General features: G+C 36.8%; 1 protein-coding gene across 1 annotated transcript in view; it reads right to left on the bottom strand.

Annotated features, from left to right (window-relative positions):
• Positions 1-24,935, bottom strand: part of LOC140452223 (uncharacterized) — a 365,408-nt gene that overhangs the window by 24,868 nt on the left and 315,605 nt on the right. The window lies entirely within an intron of this gene.

Here is a 24,935-nt window from a genome sequence, read left to right as displayed (position 1 = left end):
ATATCCGAGGCATCAGAAATATAAAGGTAAGCAAGCGAGCTGAAGAAATAATTCCGAGCTACACAACATACGAACATCACGATCTAATTACCAGCATGCTTCAGTGACGAAACTTGTTGTGGACAAAATCTGACCTGGTTTAAATGTGCTGATTTGGTCCACAACAAGTTTCGTCACTCAAAATACCAACCCGTCTTTCTGAACATTGCTACATCTGTGCCGAGATCTCGGTGTTCTCTACAAAAGATAATTGGAAAAAATATACTACATGCTTAGAAAAGTCCACACAATGGACTCCATCAGAAATCAGCAAATGGGATCGCTTTAGAAAATCTATCATTGGTTGCAAAAAACCTTTCCAAGAGGTTGTAGCAAATAATATGCAGGGTGAGTTGAAGATGAAGAAATATTATGTAGCCAGTTCATAGAACAAGAAAACTCGAAAATAGTTTATGAGTTGTTATCTCCTCTTTACGAGAAAAGGAAACAAAAACGAACGCATACAACTGAAAATTTAAACTTCACACATTCTAGTAGGAAGATTTGGAAGTCCGATGAGGAAATTTGGTGGTAGACAACACTAATAAACAACAAAACAAGCTGTAACTCCTGATTAGATAACTGCCACAGCAATGAACTGATCCCAGGTCCCATCCCATAACGCACACACTATTAAAGTTAAAGAAGACAATCATACTTTTAAATACAGTTAAATCCCCAGTTTTGCAATATAATGCATATCATGGATGGTTACTAAAACATATGGATGGATGGTTACATAAAGAATGGGTAATAAAAGAGCACCTAGCCGAATGCTTACTGGAACTATGATAGGGCATCGGCTAGTGGGAAGATCAAGGAGGAGGTTATTAGACGAAGTGAATACCAATGCTAGAGAGATGTTGAAGGTAGATAACTGGAGGAGAGCAACTGAAGAAAAGAATGCCTGGAGGAGGTCAGGGCCCTATTTGGGCCGTATCGCCATTGAAGAGAGAAAATTAAAAAAAGGGATTGCCGGTTTAAGAATTTATTTTCAGAAGCAGTCTGAGGCATCTATTTTACACCACGCAATAAGCGTATTAGATGACATAATACCACTGAGGAAGCAAGAAATGAACACCCACGCATCTATTTAACGCAAAAAATGAGCATACTTCTCCAAACCCAGAATCTCCTACTTGTTACTCAGGATCAGATAATTCTAACAAAAAACTGAATCATGCCATCAAAAACACTCAGGTGCCAAATAACAATTGACGATATTGATAATATCAAGGCCAAGAAACTGTTCCACATCATACCGGTAGGTCATACAATGATAAGACGAGACATGAAATTCATAGAAAATTGCTTGTTCTGCTTCTTATACTAGACTTTAACTCTGTCCTTGTTCGATCTTAAGGCTGTAGTCATATTTCTAGCATTGACTGCCAGCTACCTCGCCATCTTTTAAAGGTCTTTCTGGTGGTCTAATGCGTGTCGTATCCTTCCTCCATCGTACAATATCCTGTATTTTAAAAAGATCTCTTATTTAGTTATTTGGTGGTCTCTTAATGTTTTGCCAGCAATTAATCTGAAGGCTCTTATTTCTGGCGTTCTAAGTATTATTTTTGTTTCTGTTATATCTGCTATCTTTTCTATTGCATATGCCATTAGTGGTTATATATACACATTATTTATATACATATATTTACATATAGAAATCGGTTTAGAAAACCGATCACGAAGTTTCGGATACAGGACAAAAAACACAAAAACAAGAAGACCTTAGCAAGGAAAAGGACTACGAGAAAGAAAATCCCTAGGTTTTTATATTAAAATGAATTGTCGGTAAAAACATTAAATTAGTCGTTGCAACAGACAGCGAATTAACATGAACATTTAATAGCTTATTTGTCATTTCTTAGAATATAAACCAAGTATGAAACCTTTCGCTGTTTAACAAGTTCTAGTAGTTCTTTTTAGGACCTCTTCATTTGGAACGTGGTCGACCATGAAATTTTAAGCAACCTTCTAAGACGCCACATTTCGAAAATTTGCACACCATTCAGAGACATCAGGATGGGCCATATGTAGTATTTTAATACCCCGATCCGAAGGTTTAAAGGAACTTCACGCTGAAGAATGTCTTCTTCTTCTTCTTCGCGTGCCATATCAGAATTATCCGACGTTGGCGATCACCATTGCGAAGGCTTCTAGATCTTCTGCAATATGGAATAATAGTCCTGCATTTGATATCTGAGTCCATTCACGAATGTTTTTTAGCCAAGAAACTTGTATTCTTACTACAACTCTAAGGCCCTCTATTTTGCCTTTAAGGATCAGTTGTAATATTTTATATCGACTTCCCCTTACTATATGTCCTAGATACGACATTTTTTGATGTTTAACAGTCTTTAGCAGTTCTCTATCTTTGTTGACGCTCCTTAATACTTCTTCATTAGTTTTCCTTGCTGTCCAAGGTATCTTCAGCATTCGTCTATGAACCCACATTTCCAATGCTTCAATTTTGTTCATGATCGATACTTTTAGCGTCCACACTGCACTATACAAAAGTACGGACCAAACATAGCACTTAACCATTCTTTGTCTTAGTTCTAAACTGAGATGATTATTGCAAAGAAATGACTTCATTTTCATAATAAAAGTAGTTTTAGTTATTGCTATTCTACGTTTTATTTCTATGTCTGGATCTAGTTGGTCCGTTATCACAGTTCCAAAATATGTCATTTTGTGAACTTTCTCAACTTGGACTCCGTTTAATCGAAGATTAAACTCTCCTATCTCGTGAATACGATCAAGCAGAATTTGGAGACCTTCCATAATATCTGACAGAATTACTTTATCGTCTGCATATCTAATCACATTAAGTAGTTCCCGTTGATTTTTATTCCATATGGTTGTCTCTCAAGTGCCTTTTTAAATAACTGGTCCGAGTAATGATTGAACAATGTTGGCGACAAAATGCAACCTTTTCTGACTCCTCGTTGTATGGAGATTTCATCGGTGTAGTTATCTCCAATTTTTACGATAGCAGTTTGATTCCAGTACAAATTTTTAATGATACGAATATCCTTGTCATCTATTCCGATATTTTCAGTATTTGCATTAATTTTACATGCTGTATTTTATCGAATGGCTTTTCGAAGTCCACGAAACATGCAAATACATATTTTCTTTGGTCACGGCATTTTTGTAATAGGATGTTAAGCGCATAAAGTGCCTCCCTGGTTCCCATAGCATTTCTAAAACCAAATTGGATATCTTCGAGATCTTCTTCGCATTTGTGTCTAATTCTGTTGTGAAGTATTATTAGGAAAATTTTAAGAGTGTGGCTCATTATTTCAACCATTGTTATTCTTATCTTCATGTCTACATCGCAGTCCCATTTGCTATTTAAGGTTGTTCCAAGGTACTTGAGTTTTTCAACCCGTTCTATGGTTCGATTATTTATTTTCAACTGAGCTTTCAAATGGACCTGTCTATTGATTATTATCAACTTGTCCTTGTGATGTTGTTTGTGAGGAGAGAATGCAACTCTGTTCCAGGACCTTGCTTGTTTCCATTGGATATTCTGTACACATATCGTTGGCGATCTTATCTTTTTTTAGTTCTGTTTTTGATTCTAGTACAGTTGGTGTATCATTCTCAGGTCTTTGCCATCGAGCCCACTTTAGTTTAACGTCTGTATTAATAGATCATGCCTTACACTGTTCCCTAGCTTTTGATAAGGAAGGATATGAAGACGTACTTCCTTTCATCACAACATTTTTGAACTAATAGCTTTATGCTAATAAGTGCCTCTCGTGTTTCCAAGCAATTTTTAAAACCAGTTTGAATGTATCCGTTCTTTCTTCATATCCATTCGATCAAAATATCATACAAGTATACGCGCCAACAGCAGACAAAGATGACGAGATTGTAGAAGAATTTTACCAACAACTGAAGACCCTGATGAGCATGACCAAGAAAAGCGAAGTGACATTAATAATGGGCGACTTCAATGCAAAGGTCGGCAGAGGTAAGGTGTCAAACGTTGTGGGGGGTCACGGATTAGGAACTAGAAACGAGAGAGGGGAACGTCTCATACGCTTCTGTCAGGAACAAAAACTATTGATAACTAATACTTTTTTTAAACTGCCCCCTCGCAGACTTTACACCTGGAAGTCGCCAGCAGACTCGAAAGAAACAAATGTAAGAAACCAGATCGACTTCATTGCCATACCAGAAAGATTCAGAAACTCAATCACATCAGTGAAAACCTATCCCGGGGCTGACGCTCAATCGGATCACAACCCAGTGGTGGGTAAACTGGGAATCAAACTAAAACGTATAGAAGGGAAGCCTAACAAAACCAAGATAAACATTAGGAAATTAAAGGATCCCAACATTAAACAACAAGTACAGGAATCCTTAAGAAGAAACATTGGGAACTTGAGTGAACCCGCACAAGACGCAGTTGCTAAATGGGAAGAAATAAAAAGAGCTGTTGAAATGACAAACAAGACACTTCTGTTACAGGAGCGCGTAAAGAAGAAAGAATGGATGACGGATGAAATCCTTGATATGATGGAAGAAAGAAGACAACACAAATGCAAAAATCAAGTGAAGTATCAAGAAACAAGTCACAATATAAAAATAAAGATAAAGGAAGCGAAGGAACGCTGGCTGAAGGAGAAATGCGATGAAATCGAAGAGTGCGACAGAAGATATGACTACCACAACATGCACAAAAAGATCAAAGAATTAACAACTAAAGAGAAAACCAATAATCCCCACTCGACACTAATAGACGCAGACGGTAACCTTATATCAGACGACTTGAAGCTCATTGACACATGGAAAGATTACGTAGAACGACTTTTTAACGATAAACGCAGAGCGACAGTGGACCAAGATGACGACATGACTCAAGATGACGACATGACTGGACCCGAAATACTAAGGTCTGAAGTGGAAAAAGCCATTTCATCGCTAAAAAACGACAAAACACCAGGTCCCGACAACATACAGGGCGAGATCATAAAACTCCTATGCGAAACGGATGACCACTTCCTCGATTTTCTGACAGGCCTTTTACGACAAAGGGGAGATTCCGGAGGAATGGCTTCGATCGACCTTTGTAGCCATACCTAAAACACCAAGTGCAAAACACTGTGATCAACACCGCTTGATAAGCTTGATAAATCACATTACCAAAGTTTTCACCAAAATCATACACAATAGAATATATAACAAATGCGAAGCAAATATATCGGAGTCACAGTTCGGATTCCGAAGCGCATTGGGCACAAGAGAGGCGATCTTCAGTCTGCAAGTTTTAATTCAAAGATGCAGAGACATGCACAAGGACGTCCACTTGTGCTTCATCGACTTCTCCAAGGCGTTTGACAAGGTCAAACATGATAAACTCATGAAAATGCTCAGGAAGATGCATATTGATGGCAAGGATCTGCGCATAATAACCAGTCTCTATTGGAACCAAAGTGCTGAGATAAAGATGGGCAACTTACACAGTGGGAAGATAGATATTAAAAAGGGTGTACCACAGGGATGCGTCCTCTCGCCGCTCCTGTTCAATATATACTCTGAACAAATCTTCAGAGAAGCACTGGGAGATGTTTCGGAGGGTATCAAAGTAACCGGAGAGGTAATCAATAATATTAGTTATGCTGACGACACAGTTATTATCGCAAATGACTGCAACGAGCTTCAAAGACTCATGCAAAGCATACACACAGCAAGTCAAGAATATGGTTTAGAACTCAATACAACCAAAACTAAATGCATGCTTATCAGCAGAACACAACAACCTCCGATGCAATTGACATTAAACAACTGAAAAATAGAACAAGTGGAGACATACACATACCTTGGAACCACAGTCAACACAAAATGGGACCAGTCAACAGAAATAAGATCACGAATAGAAAAAGCGCGAAACGCGTTCAACAATATGAAAAAGTGGTTCACAAGCAAAATCTCAATGGAACTAAAATTAAGACTGGTCAAGTGTTATGTCTTCCCGGTCTTGTTCTATGGAGCAGAGGCATGGACCACAACGGAAGCCACCCTGAAGAAACTAGAATCCTTTGAGCTGTGGATATATCGCCGTATTCTTCGGATATCCTGGACAGACCACATCACTAACGTGGAAGTAATGTAGAGAATAGGCAAAAGCAAAGAAATAATCTTCACCGTAAAGAAACGGAAGCTTGAGTACTTCGGACATGTCATGAGGCATACTAAGTATCGGCTGCTACAGTTAATAGTCCAAGGAAGAATCGACAGTAGGAGGGGACCGGGAAGAAGACGACACTCATGGATGCATAACCTGCGACAATGGTTCGGACTAACATCGACCGAACTGTTCAGAGGTGCCGTAAACAAAGTCAAAATAGCCTTGTTAATAGCCAACGTCCGAAACGGATAGGGCAAAGGAAGAAGAAGAGTTCTCTCTTCACATTTTGTTGTAGATTCGCTTATGGATTACCTAGGATTACGTTCATAACGTAATTAATTAAACCCAAATTTTTACATACATTTATAATTAAGAGAATACGTTCATAATAGGTTGCCAGTCAAAAATTGGCCACAAATATTTTTAATTCAATTAATAGTGATTAATGTTTAACAAAAATGTTCTTTCGTTTATTTATTTTTTAAATAAAATACGCTGCTAGCTGTTAAAAACGCGAGGAATCAAAGATAAAATAAAAGACAGCTAGCGCGCAACGCTACTGATTTGAAGTGTCAGTTGAGTTTGTTTTTAAAGCATATGTCTATAGATATATGAATCATATACATATTATCACTTGCCACATGCCAAACCACTTGTTATACAGATAATAGGTAAAAAAACAGTTGGATATAAAAACAATAGTGACAAATAAGGATAAAACACTAAAGGAAAACATCAAGATATGTGAGATACGTAAAATAGTGGGAGAGTGGTAAGTGAGATAAGTTACGCAAACTATCTTAGAAACAAAGAGTAACAAAGCACCTTGAGAAGACCTGATGACAGTCGAACATTTTAAACATCTAAATGCAAATCTTTTTTAAAAGTAATATTCTTTCAAAGAAGCACAAAGTTAGAAGTTGCGACGATCACCGCATAATATCCTTAATGAGTCACGCTGCAAAGATATTTATGAGAAGAATATTAAATTGTATTCAAGTAAGGTGTGAGAATATCTAAGTCGTTCCCAGTACGGCTTCAGAACAGGAACAGGTACTCCTATTCCTAGGGTTATCTTTAATAGCTGAAAGATACCTAGACGACTAGATGTTCAAATATGATATGCACGTTACGTTTACATAATAAATGTTAACGTTTATTACAAAAAAGCTTTCGATTGGATTAAGCATGAAAGATTAATCAAGGTATTAAAAGACGTGGAACTGACCGCACATGATATGGCCATCATTAGTAACATATTGTTGTCAATTTATTAAAAGGTTCAATATTTATAACACTTACGGATTTAATTTATTTCTTTATTTATATTAACTTATCTGACAATAATTTATTATATCCGTACGTACAAATTCGCGAGCGCGGGTCTTGAGTATTAACTGTCTCTCCATATAAAAATGTTGTATTTATATACGAAATCCTGATATACTGGAATAGTCGAGAACATCAAGTTGGAGAATTCACCATAATTTGAATCTAGACTTCCACCGAAATTTCTACAATAAAACAGAATAATTAGTCATAAAAGTTAGGCCAGTATATTTATCGTAACATTGCCCCCCTCTTAAAAGATGGTTCCTCCTGGAACCTTGTCGGGACTGGAACCGGAACTGTATGCTGGTATCGGCAACTGGACCCTCTTTTACAACTTCCAGTTGTATAAAAATGACAAGGGACGGTTTTCTCTCCGCACCAGTAACTATGCGGATTGCAACAGACTAACACCTGGACTTCGGTGTCTTTAAAGATCTCCTCCACCATATTTCGGATAACCCTCCAATCTAATTGGCGGCACTCCAACTTTGGCATGGCTAACTTTTGCACGTCGGACTCTAGTACGTGCTCTCTCAATTGAAGTAAGGCTTCCCATACATCTCGGTAGGTAGGTTGGTCACGGGCAGTGTCTTTTGTTACCAGGTAGAAAAGGTAACGTGATGCATCTTGGAGTTTCAAGGTTTTACCGGGAGCTGGCACCTGGCATTGAAGTTCTGCAACTCGACCAAACTTCCTTCGAAAGACGGATGCCAACCCTGGTGCGTCTTTGATACTGGCCGGGATGGTAAGGGCCAGCGAGTAGTCATCGGGGAGCGCGAGTAGATCTTGCTTTTCTTCAGTGGTAACACCATGTCTTGCTTTACCGGTACCTCCATAGGCACCCATGAATTCCTCAAACGTGAGGTCAAACACATCTTGGACTTGGTTTACTTCCACTTCTTCATCTACGTCGTGGTCACCTTCGAAAGATGCCAACCGGTTATGGTGTACTATCATCGGCTTTCCCCTCGGAATCTTGCTTATTCGGTAGATGACATCGTTGATCTTCTCCATGATGAGGTATGGACCTTCCCAAAACTGCTGCAGTTTGGGAGAACAACCTATTCGCTTCTTGGGATTATACAGCCATACTTTGTCGTTCTTCTTAAAGCAACCCTTTTCGGCTTGTGTATCGTACCGTTTCTTCATTCGGTCGCTAGCGATCTGAAGGTGGTAACGGACCAACTCATGTACATCGTCCATTCTTCTTCGTAATTCGATCACATAATCTTCACCTGCTACATCTTCTCCAGGTCGACACCCAAATTCTAGATCACAAGGTAGTCGCATTTCGCGTCCGAATAGGACTTTGGCTGGTGTCTGGCCTGTTGATTCGTTAACAGCAGATCTGTAGGCCATTGTGAAGAACGGAAGGTATTGGTCCCAGTCTCGCTGATGATCGGACACCATCTTTGTCAAATACTTGCCAACTGTCCTATTCATTCGTTCTACCATACCATCCGATTGCGGATGATACGCGGTAGTTCTTGTTTTCTTCATGCCTAGTCTATCACATATTCCTTGGAATAGATCACTTTCGAAGTTCCTGCCTTGATCACTATGGATCTCCAAAGGCACTCCAAATCGGCTGATATATTCTTGGATCAACTTATCTGCAACGGTGGCGGCCTTCTGGTCTGGAAGTGCGTAAATCTCGACCCACTTAGTGAAGTAATCCATTACTACCAACATGTACTTGCCCCCATTTTCACTTTCTGGAAATGGCCCTGCAATGTCCAAAGCTATTCTTTCAAACGGGCTTCCAACATTATATTGTCTCATAGGAGCTCTCCTTTTCCGGTGAGGCCCGTTACTCGTAGCACAAATAGTACATTTCTTACACCAGTCTTTTACGTCGTCGGAACTGTTCATCCAATAAAACCGTTCCCGAATTCGCTGAAGGGTTTTCCTTACACCAAAATGCCCTCCCGATGGACTGTCGTGTAACTGACGAAGTACTTCGGCTATTCTGCTCTTTGGGATCACCAACTGTCTTCTCTTCTCTGAACCGTCATCATTTTCCAGGACTCGTTTAAGCAAGCCATCTTCGATGATAAATGAGTCCCACTGGGCCCAATACGTCTTAACTACTGAGCATAGGTTTGATATTTCCTGCCAAGGTGGTCGACGGTTTTCCTCTTTCCATTTTCGGATTTTCTGTATAACTGGATCTCTCTCTTGTTCTTCCTTTATCTTAGTAGGCGTCCAGTCGTCGTTGACAATCGTCGTTCTTAGCACTGCTGCTTCCTTGGATTCCGTTTTGTTGCAGTGGGGACACTCTGCTGGGCATGGCCTTCTGGAAAGAGAATCAGCGTTTCTGTGGCTAACTCCGGCTCGGTGCTCAATCTTAAAATCGTATTCTTGGAGTCGTTCGATCCACCTGGCTATCTGACCCTCTGGATTCTTAAACTGCATCAACCACTTAAGGGCGGCATGGTCGGTTCGGATTAGAAACTTTCTGCCATAGAGGTATTGATAGAAGTGCTCTACTGATTTAACTACTGCTAGAAGTTCTCTCCTCGTGACGCAATAATTCCGCTCAGGTTTTGAAAGAACTTTACTAAAATATCCGAGGACTCGTTCCTGTCCTCCTTGAATCTGAGACAGCACTCCTCCAATTCCCACATTACTTGCATCTGTATCTAAGATGAACTCTCCTTCTGGCAGTGGATACCCTAAAATTGGTGCTGTTATTAAATGCTTTTTCAAGGTCTCAAAGGCATTTTGGCAGTCTGTATCCCAGCGGTAATCTCTTGCTTCCTCCGTAAGTCGCGTTAATGGCTTAGCGATATCTGCAAACTTCTTAATAAACCTCCGGTAGTAAGTACATAGTCCAAGAAAACTTCTCACTTGATGTTTGTCAGTTGGTTTTGGCCATTCCTTAATGGAATCGATTTTTCCTTTATCCACGGCCACTCCTTCTTTACTGACTATATGACCCAGATAATTGACTTTACCTTGAAATAGATGGCACTTCTTGGGGTTTAGCATCAATTGGGCAGCTTTAAGTCGATTAAAAACGTTTTCTAAATTCTTCAAATGATCTTCGAATGTCTCCCCCAAGACGATTATGTCATCTAAATAAACCAGGCATGTTTTCCAAGATAACCCTCTCAACACATTTTCCATAAGCCTCTCAAATGTCGCAGGAGCATTACAAAGTCCAAATGGCATAACGTTGAATTGCCACAATCCAGATCCTGTGGTGAAGGCTGTCTTTTCTTTATCGACTGGGTCCATTTCTACCTGCCAGTATCCAGACTTCAAATCTAAAGTAGAAAACAATTTACTTCCAGCCAATGTGTCCAATGTGTCATCGATCCGAGGCAGAGGATAACTATCTTTCTTGGTAACGTTGTTCAGCAAACGGTAATCCACACAGAACCTCGTCGTTCCGTCTTTCTTCTTAACCAGGACCACCGGAGAGACCCATGGACTCGTAGAAGGTTCTATCACCCCGTCTTTCTTCATTTCCTGAACAATCGTTTCAGCTTCCTCTCTCTTCGCCTGTGGTAATCGTCGAGCTGTTTGACGAATTGGCTTAGCATTACCAGTATCAATTTTATGCTTAACAACGGTAGTTCTTCCCGTCTTTCCTCCTTTCGGTACGAAAATATCACGATACTGCCGCAGAAATTCCCTTAATTTTCTTTTCTCCATCTGATTTAGAGACTGTCCTGCAACTGCAACCATTTGGTCGAATTTGTCGTTGGAATTATCAGATGTTGTCGCCTGACGGATTATGGATGTCACAGGTACACAAGTTCCTACTTTTGTCTCTTTCTTTATGGTCACTGGGTAGTCGTTGACATTGATAAGTCTCACAGGAATTTCTTTAGCCGAAGTCACCAATTCCTTTCCAATTATGATTCCACGACCAACCTCATCGTCGTGGTTCCAAGGCTCCATCATAACAGGTCTCCCTTCGTCCACAATTCCCTGTAGCCGCGCTACTATGATCGTTTCGCTTCTCGCAGGCACGACTGTATCTTCTTTAATGGCTGCTTGCACAGTGTTGTTATTATGTGGATGGAGAAATACCTCCTCATTGCCAACTTTGATTACCTTATTCTTAAAATCCAATTGGAATCCATGCATATTCATTACGTCTATTCCTAATATAACATCCTCTTCGATGTCAGCAACTATAACAGTATGGACAAACTTTTCTGCTCCAATTCCCAATTGTACCTGGATTTCTCCATGAATGTTGGCATTTTCACCTGTAGCGGTCCGAAGTCGCAACCTCGTTGGTAACAGTTTCTTACGGCTGTTTATAACTGTCGGGCGTATAATGGTTCTGGTCGCTCCGGTATCCACCAACAACGTATGCTTTTTACCATTTATCTCTCCATCTACATATACGCTATCCTCACGACATTTCACAGAAGCTATTAGTATAAGAGGATCTTTGGAAAAGTTCCGGGTTGAAGCTGCTCCCCTAAAGCCGACTCGTTCTGGTTTTCCTGATGGTGAGTTTCTTGATTTTATAGTCTTCGTTTTCTTGCATGTAATAATTTTCATCATATTAATGAGCTGGTCAAGTTTATCTTCATCTCCTTCCTCTTTTATAGTCCTAACTTTACTGTACCCGCCAGAGGCCTGCGTAGCTGACTCGTATTCGAGGGCGGCGGATAAGACATCAACCAGCGTCTTGTGACGAGCTAATCGCAGTGTTCTCTGCATTTCATGATCACGAAGACCATCAATAAACGTTTGAACGGCCAATTTTTCCATCATGTCTTCGGGAGCTGTTGGATAAGCATATCGTACTAATCTGGCAATATCTACCTCATATTCTTGAAGAGCCTCATCTTTCTTCTGTCTACGATTTTTAAGCTGTGACTGATATACATGCTCCAAATGTTCGTGGCCATATCGCATATTTAACCTCTTCTTCAGTTGTTCGAAATCATCGGTCTCCTCTACGGCTATGGTCTGAAGCACATCTAAGGCATCTCCTCGAAGAGCGATAGTCAGGTTTACAGCCTTTTCTTTTTCAGACCATCCATTTGCTCTTGCGGCTGATTCGAACTGTTTCATGTAGTTGTTCCATGATGATTTTCCGTCGAAAGTTGGGACTTTAACATGAATAGAACCTCCACTTCCTTCAAATTTCGGCCGTGTCTCCAACTTAAATTTCGTCTCGTCTTCTTTTATCTCCACTGTAATCGGATTGTTACCTCTCTCTGCTGTCCCTGTTTCTTCCATCTTCCTTTCCATCTCTTTAATCTTTTCTTCGAAGGCTAACATATCGGCAGCAACTTGGTTTTTTAACGAAGATATTCTATCGTCCAGGGCAGACATCTCAGAAGTGACTTTGCTTTCTAAAGAAGCGATGTCGCCGGAAACTTTCGAAATATCGCCAGAGACTTTGTTCTCTAATTTCGAAATCGACGAGATGACAGCATCATGTTTGTCTTCAAATATATAAGTCTCTGGATCTAGTCCTTCTTCTAGCAAAGCGTTCTTTAGTCGTTGGACTAACTCAGCCTTTTTTCCGGTAGAAGCTAATTCTCTGTCTTCTAGATGTCTTCTTAAAGTAGTCACTGTCAGCTCATAAATCGTCGTAATTTTCACAATTTATTTTATATTTATGTTCGATCCCACTTCTGACACCATTTGTTGTGAATTTATTAAAAGGTTCAATATTTATAACACTTACGGATTTAATTTATTTCTTTATTTATATTAACTTATCTGACAATAATTTATTATATCCGTACGTACAAATTCGCGAGCGCGGGTCTTGAGTATTAACTGTCTCTCCATATAAAAATGTTGTATTTATATACGAAATCCTGATATACTGGAATAGTCGAGAACATCAAGTTGGAGAATTCACCATAATTTGAATCTAGACTTCCACCGAAATTTCTACAATAAAACAGAATAATTAGTCATAAAAGTTAGGCCAGTATATTTATCGTAACAATATACTGGAACCACATGACTTTTTTGATCAGAAAACGGTAACACCAATTGCATAAATATAAAGCGAGGAATTCGCCAGAGTTGGATTTTGTCTCCTTTATGGTATTTAACAGAAATCTCCAGGAGCAAATTAGAATATTAATTCAGATGGCATTACTCTTCAGAATGGGCAGGACTACAGATATCTGTGCAAAAAGAGAAGTAGCCGATTAGATCACTTTAACTAAATTAGAAGGCACATCAACATAGCAAACTATCAAATGTCTAAAATGCTCCAAAATATATGTAACTCCAAAATATCCATACTAATAAGATTTTTAAAGTGCTCAAATACATGATATGGTCCTAAGTACTCTACGTACTATAATGATAAGTTAGACAAGCAGACCCACTAACGAATATGTATTAAACACCATGGACACATGAATGCAATTTTAGAAGGAAAGATCGAAGGAAAGTGAAATTTACCATATTAATCACCGCGCGCCGACCTTAATCAAGAAGCAGAAGGGAGGAAGCAGAAGGAAGGAGGAGGAGCAGAATTTTAGTTAATACGAAAAGAAAAGTTTACAAAAACAATTTTAATCAATATTATTTTTCAACAAAACGAACCACACGGCGCGACAGACATTAGTGTTTACTGCAATCCTGGTTATAATAAATGTGCATTTAGCTTAATTATTTACTTTATTTGCGTCTAAATGCAGCTTATAGGTCATTTTAATGAAGTATACTATCGTTTGTGTTGTTGCAACAACAAATATGATATATCAAATAATTCTGAAAAAAGTTACTGTTAAAAGATAAAAAGATCAGTTCAGGGAAGTTCAGACCTGGTTGTAGCTAAACTTTATTTTCTGGTAATAAAGGTTATAGTTTCAAATCATGAGCGTTTCTATGGGGTTATCAAATGCTAGCGATACAATAACTCTGGAGTTGTAATTTCCGCCTTTAGAAAAGGGGCAGTCCTCGCGAAGAGGTAGAGATGAGGAATTCGCATAGAAAGAGAAGGGTCCACGAAAAATAAAAAGTCTAGCCTGGGAACATTGAAAATATTGAATATGGACTAAAATGTGGGGTCGGCTGAAAGTAGTTTATATTAAAATTAGTAATTAGCTAATTAGTAAATTAGCCTCGAAAAATGAAGTATTAGATTTGGAAATCTGGTTAGACACCAAACTGTCATTCTCAAGCCACATCAACCAAGTAACAAATAGAGCGATGAAAGTGCTGGGATTTATCCAACGCACATCAGTGGACCTGTCTTTGTTTACATTTAGAAAACTTTATTGTGGTCTCGTTAGACCCATTCTGGAGTTTGGATCAGTTGTATGGTCCCCATCATACCACTGTTACATTCAACAGATTGAAAGAGTCCAGAATAAATTTCTGAGGGTAGCAGCCTATAAGAGTGGATACAGGAGAGAGGAATACAACTATCAGTGGGTAAGAGATAGTCTTAACTTACCAACACTTGAGTCAAGGAGGACATTGTTAGATTTATGTTTCTTACACAAAGTTATCAATGCTTTTATAGATTGTCCTCAACTCTTATCGCTTGTTAGTCTTAAAGTTCCTAGTAGAAGCAACAGACAATCAGAAATCTTTTCAGTGCCATTTCACCACACTAATTATGGTATCAATGAACCAACTACACGATTGGTCCGGAGTGCTAATAGCCTACCAAGACAAATGGATATTTTTGACTCCAAAATTAGTTTGTTTAAAAAACAACTAAAAAGTATCTTACAATAAGTTTGTTGTACATCTATATTATTCTTATATGTTTGTATTATTCTGAGGTGTTTGTTATTTTAATAATTTATTGATTGTAAGATGTAACTTTGTAAAAATTGTAAGTAAATGGATGCCGTATATAAATAAATAAAAAAATAAAAAATAATTATTGCAATTACCGCAAATAATGAAGTATTTTAAACTATTAAAATATAATGAATTTATTTTTAAAAATGTCTTTTAAAAACAGTCGAAAGACAAGTCATTAAGATATAATTTATTTTATAATTTGTGGTTTTTTCTTGAGAGATATTGAAAAATAAACATACAACAAATAAGGTGCTTTAGAACAGTTCAAAATCGATCAAGATGAAATCTGCAACTTGAATGTACAGACAAACCGCATTGATTTTCAAGTAAGTACCACAAATTAGACACAAAGTGTAGTACAATATACGAGAATAATAAAACATATCCACTGAGGCATGAATTTCCAGTTTCGAGATGTACCACTTTAGGCTACAAAATTAACAAGGTAGCGTGCGGAATTTCTAGCTCCACATCCCATGCGCAGTGTTATGTGAGCTTGTAGCATGCGTCTTGGTATAATTTCATTCAAACAACGTCAATTTTATGTCAAGTATTTACAAATAGTTGCGGCGGTTGCGTACTTTGAAAGATTTTTGAATCATAGAATGAAACCCAATGTGTGTGAGCGGCACTCACCCCAAAACGACCCGACCGTTACCACGGCAGTCTAATGTCTATATCTAGGTTTTGTTACGTTTTTGAGATCGGTAAACAAGAATCTGGAATAATTGTTGCTCTAAAGTGGGAAAAATTATTAAAATTACCTTTAAAAAAATGTGCAAAAATTGGTTTACAGTTGTTCATGTTTAACGCGCTATATCTTAGGTATAAAGAGACAAAAAACATGAAGTTACTTTATCATAGGGGAATAGAAAAATGGCAATAAGCACATACGAGGTGTGTTTAAAAAAGACCCGGAATTTTTGTTTTTTGAAAAAAATATTTATTTATGTCTGGCGAATATGGAGGCTGAGACGTCATTAAAGTACTGTTTTAGACGAATAAGCAATGAAGTGTGAGCCAGAGCATTACCGTGATGCAAAAGCCATGCGTTGTTTTTCCACAAATCTGGTCTTTTTTTTCGGATTGCTTCACGCAAACGGCGTTGAATTTGTAGGTAGTACTCTTTATTGACCGTTTGACCTCGTAACAAAAATTCATGGTGCACTATGCCATAAATCAAAGAACACAGTGAGCATAACCTTCGACACACTCGGCCGCACTTGTTTATCCTTTTTTGGTCTTGGCGAACCAGAATGCCTCCACTGGGACGATTGAACTTTAGTTTCGACGTTATATCTATAAACACATGTTTCGTGACCTGTTATAACTCTTTTGAGTAAATCTGAGTCGTCGTTTTTGTTAAAAATTTAACAATTTTGAAACAAATTTTACTGACACGCGTTTCATATCATTCTTTGATTGTGATTCGGCGGTCGTTCATAACCATTTCTGTCACTTTTTTCGTTTTCATCGGTTCTTGATGTGCTTTCTTAACATTTCACTGTATTTCTTTATTTCCCATTAAAAGCTGTGACAGATATCCGGGAACAGACTTGGGACAAAAAAGTTTTGATGAAAAGATGCAATTTAAAAGTTTTCTGTAAAACTTATTGACGTGCAGATCCTAATATTGGTCTATTATTTGATCGATCTAAACTACGACCAATTTTCGATTATAGCTGTTACTTATAAGGAAACGCGTCGAAGACTAGGTCAATCCGACACAAGTGCTTACGTTGGTGTGGTTACCCCTTCCTCTCCTAGAGCCTTCCAAACCTCCACAGGTATTGGGATCCCGTATCCTCTGTCTCTCATCGGGTGTTCTTCATTTAGCAACTTTGTAAAAAATTCCTACCATATTTGCTTTACTTCAATATCGGTTCTTAACACTCTTCCATCTGCGCTCTTAATCTGCGGCACGTGGGTGAAGTCCTTTGATGATGTGTCCCTTGCTTTAGCAATGCTGTATAACCTTGTCATCCCCTCAGGTGTTTCCAACTCTTCAGACGATATTTCTTTAGTACTTTGGTTCCCTCTTTATTATCTTGCATATATCTTATTTTCCTCTTTTTAAAACCTGTCATACCTCTTTCTTCTCTCTAACCTTCTGCTGCTATTCATCGTTCTACCACTAAATTTCTTTGTGTCAAAAGAGGCCCTTTACCAGATGTTTTTCCTAACACTTCCTCTACCACTCGCACCACAACTTTACTGTTGGCTTCCTACTAGTCATCTACCGTATCTTTTTCCTCAACCTATTCCAGCACTCTGCTATTAAAGACTTTTGTCAAATACTTCCATCCGAAGACTTGCTTCCCCCTAGAAATTATACCACTTCCTGGCATTTTCGTTCCCATGTTTGGTTTTTATGTCTTATATCTATTCTTTTAAAAATTCTTTGTTGATTGCGGTATTGGTTTTTGTCGTCTACTTCTTGGGAGGTAAGCCATTTGTGATACGGTCGTTGCTTTATCGGTTTCTGTTGTTCGAGCTCATCACTCCATAAACTGTTCTTATTTGTTCGTCGGTGCATTCGCTCTTCTCCCAAGGCTTCATATGCAAGGCTGTTCTAATATTGTTTACGTGTGCTATCATCGTAAAGGCTGTTTATATTAAACTTTGTTTCCCTCTCAGTTGTTTCGTAGTTTTCGCTTGAGATTTGATTGTCAGTCGAAAGATTAAGTTTAATTAAAAGATGTAAGCAACTGAAACATATTGAGGTAGACATTATCAGATTATTTTATGATATATTAAAGCTCGGTAAAGTTATTACTATTTGGTTTAAAGGTTATTCCGGAAGACAAGGTAATATAATAGCAGATAACCTAGCCAACGATGCTTTGTCAAATGGAGAATACGTAATATACATACAACATACACTAACAAAAACCCTCATTATTGATCGGTGAACAGAAAAATAGTATGGTCAATTGGCTTTGCAAAAAAAAATTCAATATTTAATATACAAGCATGAATAACGAATACAGAATACAAAAACAATGAATGATGAATAATGAATAATCATTCATAAATATTCAATAACCCTAATAATCTATTTTGATACATGCTTAATATTAACTATATTTACATTATTTGTTAAAATAATATATTTATTGAAAATCAATGTTTGTCATAGACAAGTAAAAATGTGTAAGACACAGGAAAATCTTTGAGATTGCGCTCCTTGGCGAGAAAATGTTTCAGAAAGATTTATAATCTATTTTTTTTTTAATTATCCTGTAAATATTTGTAAAACAAATATAAACATACTGCGTATATAAAAAAAAAATTCAAAAAACTTATCACATTTTTCCTTTATCGCCATTATTGCAAATGTTCCTCCAATTTTAGAGCTATAATAGATTCTTTTTCAACGTCTTCAATATCATAATAAAAAATTTTGAAATCAAACTTTAAGGCCAAACTGGCCGAAGACTGTCCGCAGTTGACCATGTGAATTTTTGTGCATTGACATCAAAAATAAACTTTATGTTTGCCAAAAGATTAACCAGACGTATTTTTGTTCGTTTTTTAACTGTTTCAGCTCAAACACTAAGTCTATTATTTCATAACTCTGGTGAATTATGACAATTTTCAAAAAATAAAGTAGCTGTTCCCTTATTCCACTCGATGTCGCAGGATAAAAGCCACACAGAATCGCTGATTATTAAAGACGATATTGTTCGTTCCCAACATTAACTGCCATGGAGAGCACTACTAGTTGGATCACAGTTCGATATAATCTTAACTTGGTTGCCCTGGAGATATTAGACTACAAAAGTTTACGCAACGCGCCGATCGTTCTCCTTCCTTCCCTTCTCATTTCTTGAACCTTATCAGTTAACCGCTAGATATTCAAATTCCTTTACTTTTTGAAAATATTCCTTGTCTATTTTATCTCTTTTTTCCTTTAAATGCGTTGGTTCGTTTGAATTATGTTACTAGTTTGTCGATTATTCCTTAGTTTACTTTTCGAATAATTTCAGTATTTTCAGCAAATCTTTTTTATTCGTGTTATTAGGACTACATCACCGACATAGGCGAAAGATTGGCTCCTGTTATTGCAGATTATTCCTAATCCTCTATGCTCGGTTTACTCAAGTGTAATTTTTATTATACTTGATTTGGAAATGCATGATAACACAGGTTTTATGACAGAAGATTACAACGGTCTTTATACAGGAGTATTTAAAGCAGAAACATTATAAAGATCGATACCTTCTCCGAAATTATAGAGATCGATCCAATGTACGTAGGTATCTTATATTGAAAATAAAATGATGCACTTTTCTTCGCATTGTATAATGTAACAAGCGAGTCTTCTACAGCTGGCGCCGCTTCTCGCATCCTAATTTCCAGCTTTTTCTGTCGAATCAATCTTCAGTTGTTAAATCTCTGGTGGTCATTGCATCGTCGACATCGTCTCTCCAGGATCGTCTTGGTCTACCTCGTTTTCTTCTAGTTGGCGGAGTCCATTCTTCTATTTTTTTTTGGCCATCTATTTTCAGACATTCTCTGAAGGTATCTATACCAGTTAAGTCTTTTGGCTTCGATTGTGTCTATTATGTCTAGATCGATTTCCATTTCTCTCCGAATATCTTCGTTTCTCACCCTATCAAGTCTAGTGAGCAGGCAACATCGTCTCCAGTAGTTCATTTCCATGGCCTTAATTTTTGATTTGTTTCTTTGGTTTATTTCCCAGAGTTCGGCGCCGTACAGCCCAATACTTTCTATTATTGTTTTATAGATTCTTCTTTTATTTTCTTTTGTTATTTTTTTATTCCATAATAGTCCGTGTAGCTGTCTGGTGGCTGATCTTGCTTGGCCAATCCTGGAGTGTATTTCTTCGCTACTTCCTGCTTTTGATGTTATTTGGACTCCCAAGTATTTGAAATTATCTGTTGGTTTTATAGTTCCCATTTCGATTTGTAGGCTTTCTGGTTTTTCTCCTACAACTAAGTACTCAGTTTTTTGTATATTAATTGTGAGGCCCCATTTGGTATACTCATCTTCCAGTTTTCTAAGTATGTAGCCTACATCACTCTCGTCTTCAGCTAGAATGGCTTGGTCGTCAGCGAAGTGTATCGTGTACAATCTATCATGTCCGATTGGGATGCCCATATTGCAGCACTTTCTTCTCGACACTGAGAGTGCCTCATTTAGATATATTTTGAAGAGTGTAGGTGCTATGCAGCAGCCTTGCTTTATGCCCTTACTAATAGGAATTTCTCTAGTTAATCTATTTCCAGTTTTAATGTTTGCCGTCATATTTTTGTAGAGCTGTTGTACTGCTTGTATATTTTTTTTGCTTATTCCTTGTTTTTCCATTGCTACCCAAAGCATTGAAAGTGGTACACTATCGTATGCCTTTGCCAGATCTATAAAGACTATATGAGTTGAAAGGTTGTGGGCTAATCTTTTCTCGATAACTTGCTTTAGAAAGAATATACTGTCCATACAGGATCTGCCTGCATGAAAGCCATTCTGTTCTTCACCATCTGTCATCTCTTTTTCAATTTTGTTTTTTATTATTTTTCCATACAGTCTTGAGAGTGAATTTATGACACTTAGCCCCCTGTAGTTTGAACAATTCTTTCTATCTCCTTTTTTGTAAATGTTGTTAATATGTGCTTTTGTCCACTCCGGTGGTAAGTCGTGTCCATTATAGAATAAGGTGAAGACATACGCCAGTAATTCCCGTAATACTTGTGGGCTATGTTTTAATAATGTAATCTTCGCATTGTATGTTTTAAATATCGTCAACTTGCTGGATTTTCTTCCTATTAACGCTTTGGGTGCTTCTGTAGTAGATCCTTACTTTTCCTTGTTTCAAATGTCAATACATGGTTTCTTCTGTAATGTCAAGATCATGGTTAAATACTTAGAAACGATACTCTGAATAGTACTCTTGGTTGTTCAGATACAAAAATGTCACGTGTATTTAACATTTCAGTCTTCAAATGCACTATTAAATGACACTTTAATTTCAGGGGAGTAAAATTATACGTTAATGCACGTTTTATTGCACGAGATCACCTAATATTACGTTTTGTCGCTATTAGTATAAAATTAACAATTCTGCATGTTATGTTCAAAGATCTAAACAAACAGAACTGTTAATGTAACAATAAAACACTGAAAACTTTGTTTTCAAACTTCCACAAAATTTATTTTAATTTCTTATCACTACAGCTGTTTCGGCTGATTGCCTTTCTCAAGTGATCTGTTTTTGGTATGGGTGTACACTTTATAGTCTCTAATGGAATAGGTTGAGGAGGGGAGAACTGTTTGTCTCAAGCTGGTCATTCAGAATTATATCTGTGTTTTTTAATTTGTTGATTTCCATAGATTCTAACAAAGATAGCTTAAGGCCTTTATTTTGAATGTGGAGAATTTTAAATTCGTCATTAAAAGAATGATTATGATCTAGAAGGTGAAGTGCGTATGTAGAATCTGTTTTTCTATTATTGAAAGCCCTTTTATGTTCTGCTATTCGTTTATTAAAATTTCTACCTGTTTGACCAATGTAAGTTTTTGGGCAGTCGCCACATTTAAGTTTGTACACACCACTGTGTAAGTGTTTTTTATGTTGGCTCTTGTTGGTTTTAATATATTTGCATAGGTTGTTATTTGTTCTGAAAGCTGGTGTTATTCCTTTCTTTTTTATGTGTTTGGCTATTTTTGTTGATATTTTGCCTGTATATGTAATCGAGCAGAAGGTACTGGGTTTTTTCTCTGGTGGTGGAAATACTAAGTTCAGGGCTTTCTTCTGTAGTTTTTGATTTAACATTTTATTAATTGTTTGTTCGTTGTATCCATTGTTTACTGCTATTTGCTTAATGATATTTAATTCTGTCTTAAAATTGTATTTTGACATAGGAATTGCTGTTAATCTATGTAACATACTATGATAGGCTGCCAGTTTATGTTGTGTGGGATGGGATGATGAATTGTGAATAGTCGTGTCAGTATGGGTAGGTTTATGAAATATGGAGAAGTCATGTTTGTTTTTAAGTCTGGTAATTTTTAAATCTAAAAAATTTATGGATTGATTTTGTTCTGTTTCTATTGTAAATTCAATATGACTATGAAGAGAATTAATATACGATAAAAATTGGTCGAGTTGCCTGTTAGTTCCTGTGAAACATACCAGTACATCGTCTACGTATCTCCACCAATATAAAAACTGTTTGAATATGGGATGTTTTAAAATCTTTGTCTCTAGATGATCCATAAAAATATCTGATAGCAATGGGCTTAGAGGATTGCCCATTATAAGTCCTGCACTGTTATTTGTATATAATTCATTATTAAATTCAAAGTAGTCCTGGTTTATGCAAACTTCAAGAAGATGTAAAATTTCAGATGTAATGATTGGATTTGTACTATTTTGGTCTAAAAGGTTTTTTACTAGAATAAAAGTTTCTGTGGGAGGGATACTAGGAAAAAGATTTTTTACGTCAAATGAAATTAATCTGGAGTTGTTAGGTAACTGAAAATGTTGTATTTTATTAACTAGTTCTATTGTATTTTTTATGGTAAATTTAGGTGAAAATTTAGTGTGTTCTAAAATAATCTCTAGCAGTTTTTTTGAAAGTTTATATGACGGAGCTGTATAAAAAGACACTACAGGTCTTATTGGGTGATCGGGTGATATTGGGTATACAGCTCCGTCATATAAACTTTCAAAAAAACTGCTAGAGATTATTTTAGAACACACTAAATTTTCACCTAAATTTACCATAAAAAATACAATAGAACTAGTTAATAAAATACAACATTTTCAGTTACCTAACAACTCCAGATTAATTTCATTTGACGTAAAAAATCTTTTTCCTAGTATCCCTCCCACAGAAACTTTTATTTTAGTAAAAAACCTTTTAGACCAAAATAGTACAAATCCAATCATTACATCTGAAATTTTACATCTTCTTGAAGTTTGCATAAACCAGGACTACTTTGAATTTAATAATGAATTATATACAAATAACAGTGCAGGACTTATAATGGGCAATCCTTTAAGCCCATTGCTATCAGATATTTTTATGGATCATCTAGAGACAAAGATTTTAAAACATCCCATATTCAAACAGTTTTTATATTGGTGGAGATACGTAGACGATGTACTGGTATGTTTCACAGGAACTAACAGGCAACTCGACCAATTTTTATCGTATATTAATTCTCTTCATAGTCATATTGAATTTACAATAGAAACAGAACAAAATCAATCCATAAATTTTTTAGATTTAAAAATTACCAGACTTAAAAACAAACATGACTTCTCCATATTTCATAAACCTACCCATACTGACACGACTATTCACAATTCATCATCCCATCCCACACAACATAAACTGGCAGCCTATCATAGTATGTTACATAGATTAACAGCAATTCCTATGTCAAAATACAATTTTAAGACAGAATTAAATATCATTAAGCAAATAGCAGTAAACAATGGATACAACGAACAAACAATTAATAAAATGTTAAATCAAAAACTACAGAAGAAAGCCCTGAACTTAGTATTTCCACCACCAGAGAAAAAACCCAGTACCTTCTGCTCGATTACATATACAGGCAAAATATCAACAAAAATAGCCAAACACATAAAAAAGAAAGGAATAACACCAGCTTTCAGAACAAATAACAACCTAGGCAAATATATTAAAAACAACAAGAGCCAACATAAAAAACACTTACACAGTGGTGTGTACAAACTTAAATGTGGCGACTGCCCAAAAACTTACATTGGTCAAACAGGTAGAAATTTTAATAAACGAATAGCAGAACATAAAAGGGCTTTCAATAATAGAAAAACAGATTCTACATACGCACTTCACCTTCTAGATCATAATCATTCTTTTAATGACGAATTTAAAATTCTCCACATTCAAAATAAAGGCCTTAAGCTATCTTTGTTAGAATCTATGGAAATCAACAAATTAAAAAACACAGATATAATTCTGAATGACCAGCTTGAGACAAACAGTTCTCCCCTCCTCAACCTATTCCATTAGAGACTATAAAGTGTACACCCATACCAAAAACAGATCACTTGAGAAAGGCAATCAGCCGAAACAGCTGTAGTGATAAGAAATTAAAATAAATTTTGTGGAAGTTTGAAAACAAAGTTTTCAGTGTTTTATTGTTACATAAAATGAATTTCCATCAAGTAACGGTCGAATCCATCAATTATTTAAAAGAACTGTTAATATTTACTTAAATAATGACCACACAGAAATTTTAGATGGATTGGAAATTTTAATTTCAAATACTTTTACAATTCTTCGTCACTGTTTTATCACATTATACTAACTCCTTGATACTGCCCGAACCGTACATTTTGTCCAGTCTGCATCTAAAAACTCTGACAAGTACTTTATACATAACATTAAGTTACACACTACGATTTTAATCCGCACATTTTGTTTTATGGCATATTTTGTATGAGACATATAAACAGACACCATTCCTCAGGCATTTCCTCTTGTTCCCAAGTTTTCCTCAGCAGGCTACAAATTTGCTTTCCTAAAATACCTCCATGTTTTATCTGTTTTCTGTCAACGTATTATGTTCACTCCGTAAAGAAAATTTGATTAAGAGATCTGCCTTTGGAACACCGAGTTTGTCTTCTATTGGCTCCTGTCTGATG

This window comes from Diabrotica undecimpunctata, chromosome 10 (assembly GCF_040954645.1).
Source record: "Diabrotica undecimpunctata isolate CICGRU chromosome 10, icDiaUnde3, whole genome shotgun sequence".
Taxonomy (NCBI): domain Eukaryota; kingdom Metazoa; phylum Arthropoda; class Insecta; order Coleoptera; family Chrysomelidae; genus Diabrotica; species Diabrotica undecimpunctata.
This window is presented reverse-complemented; position numbering and strand designations above follow the sequence as displayed.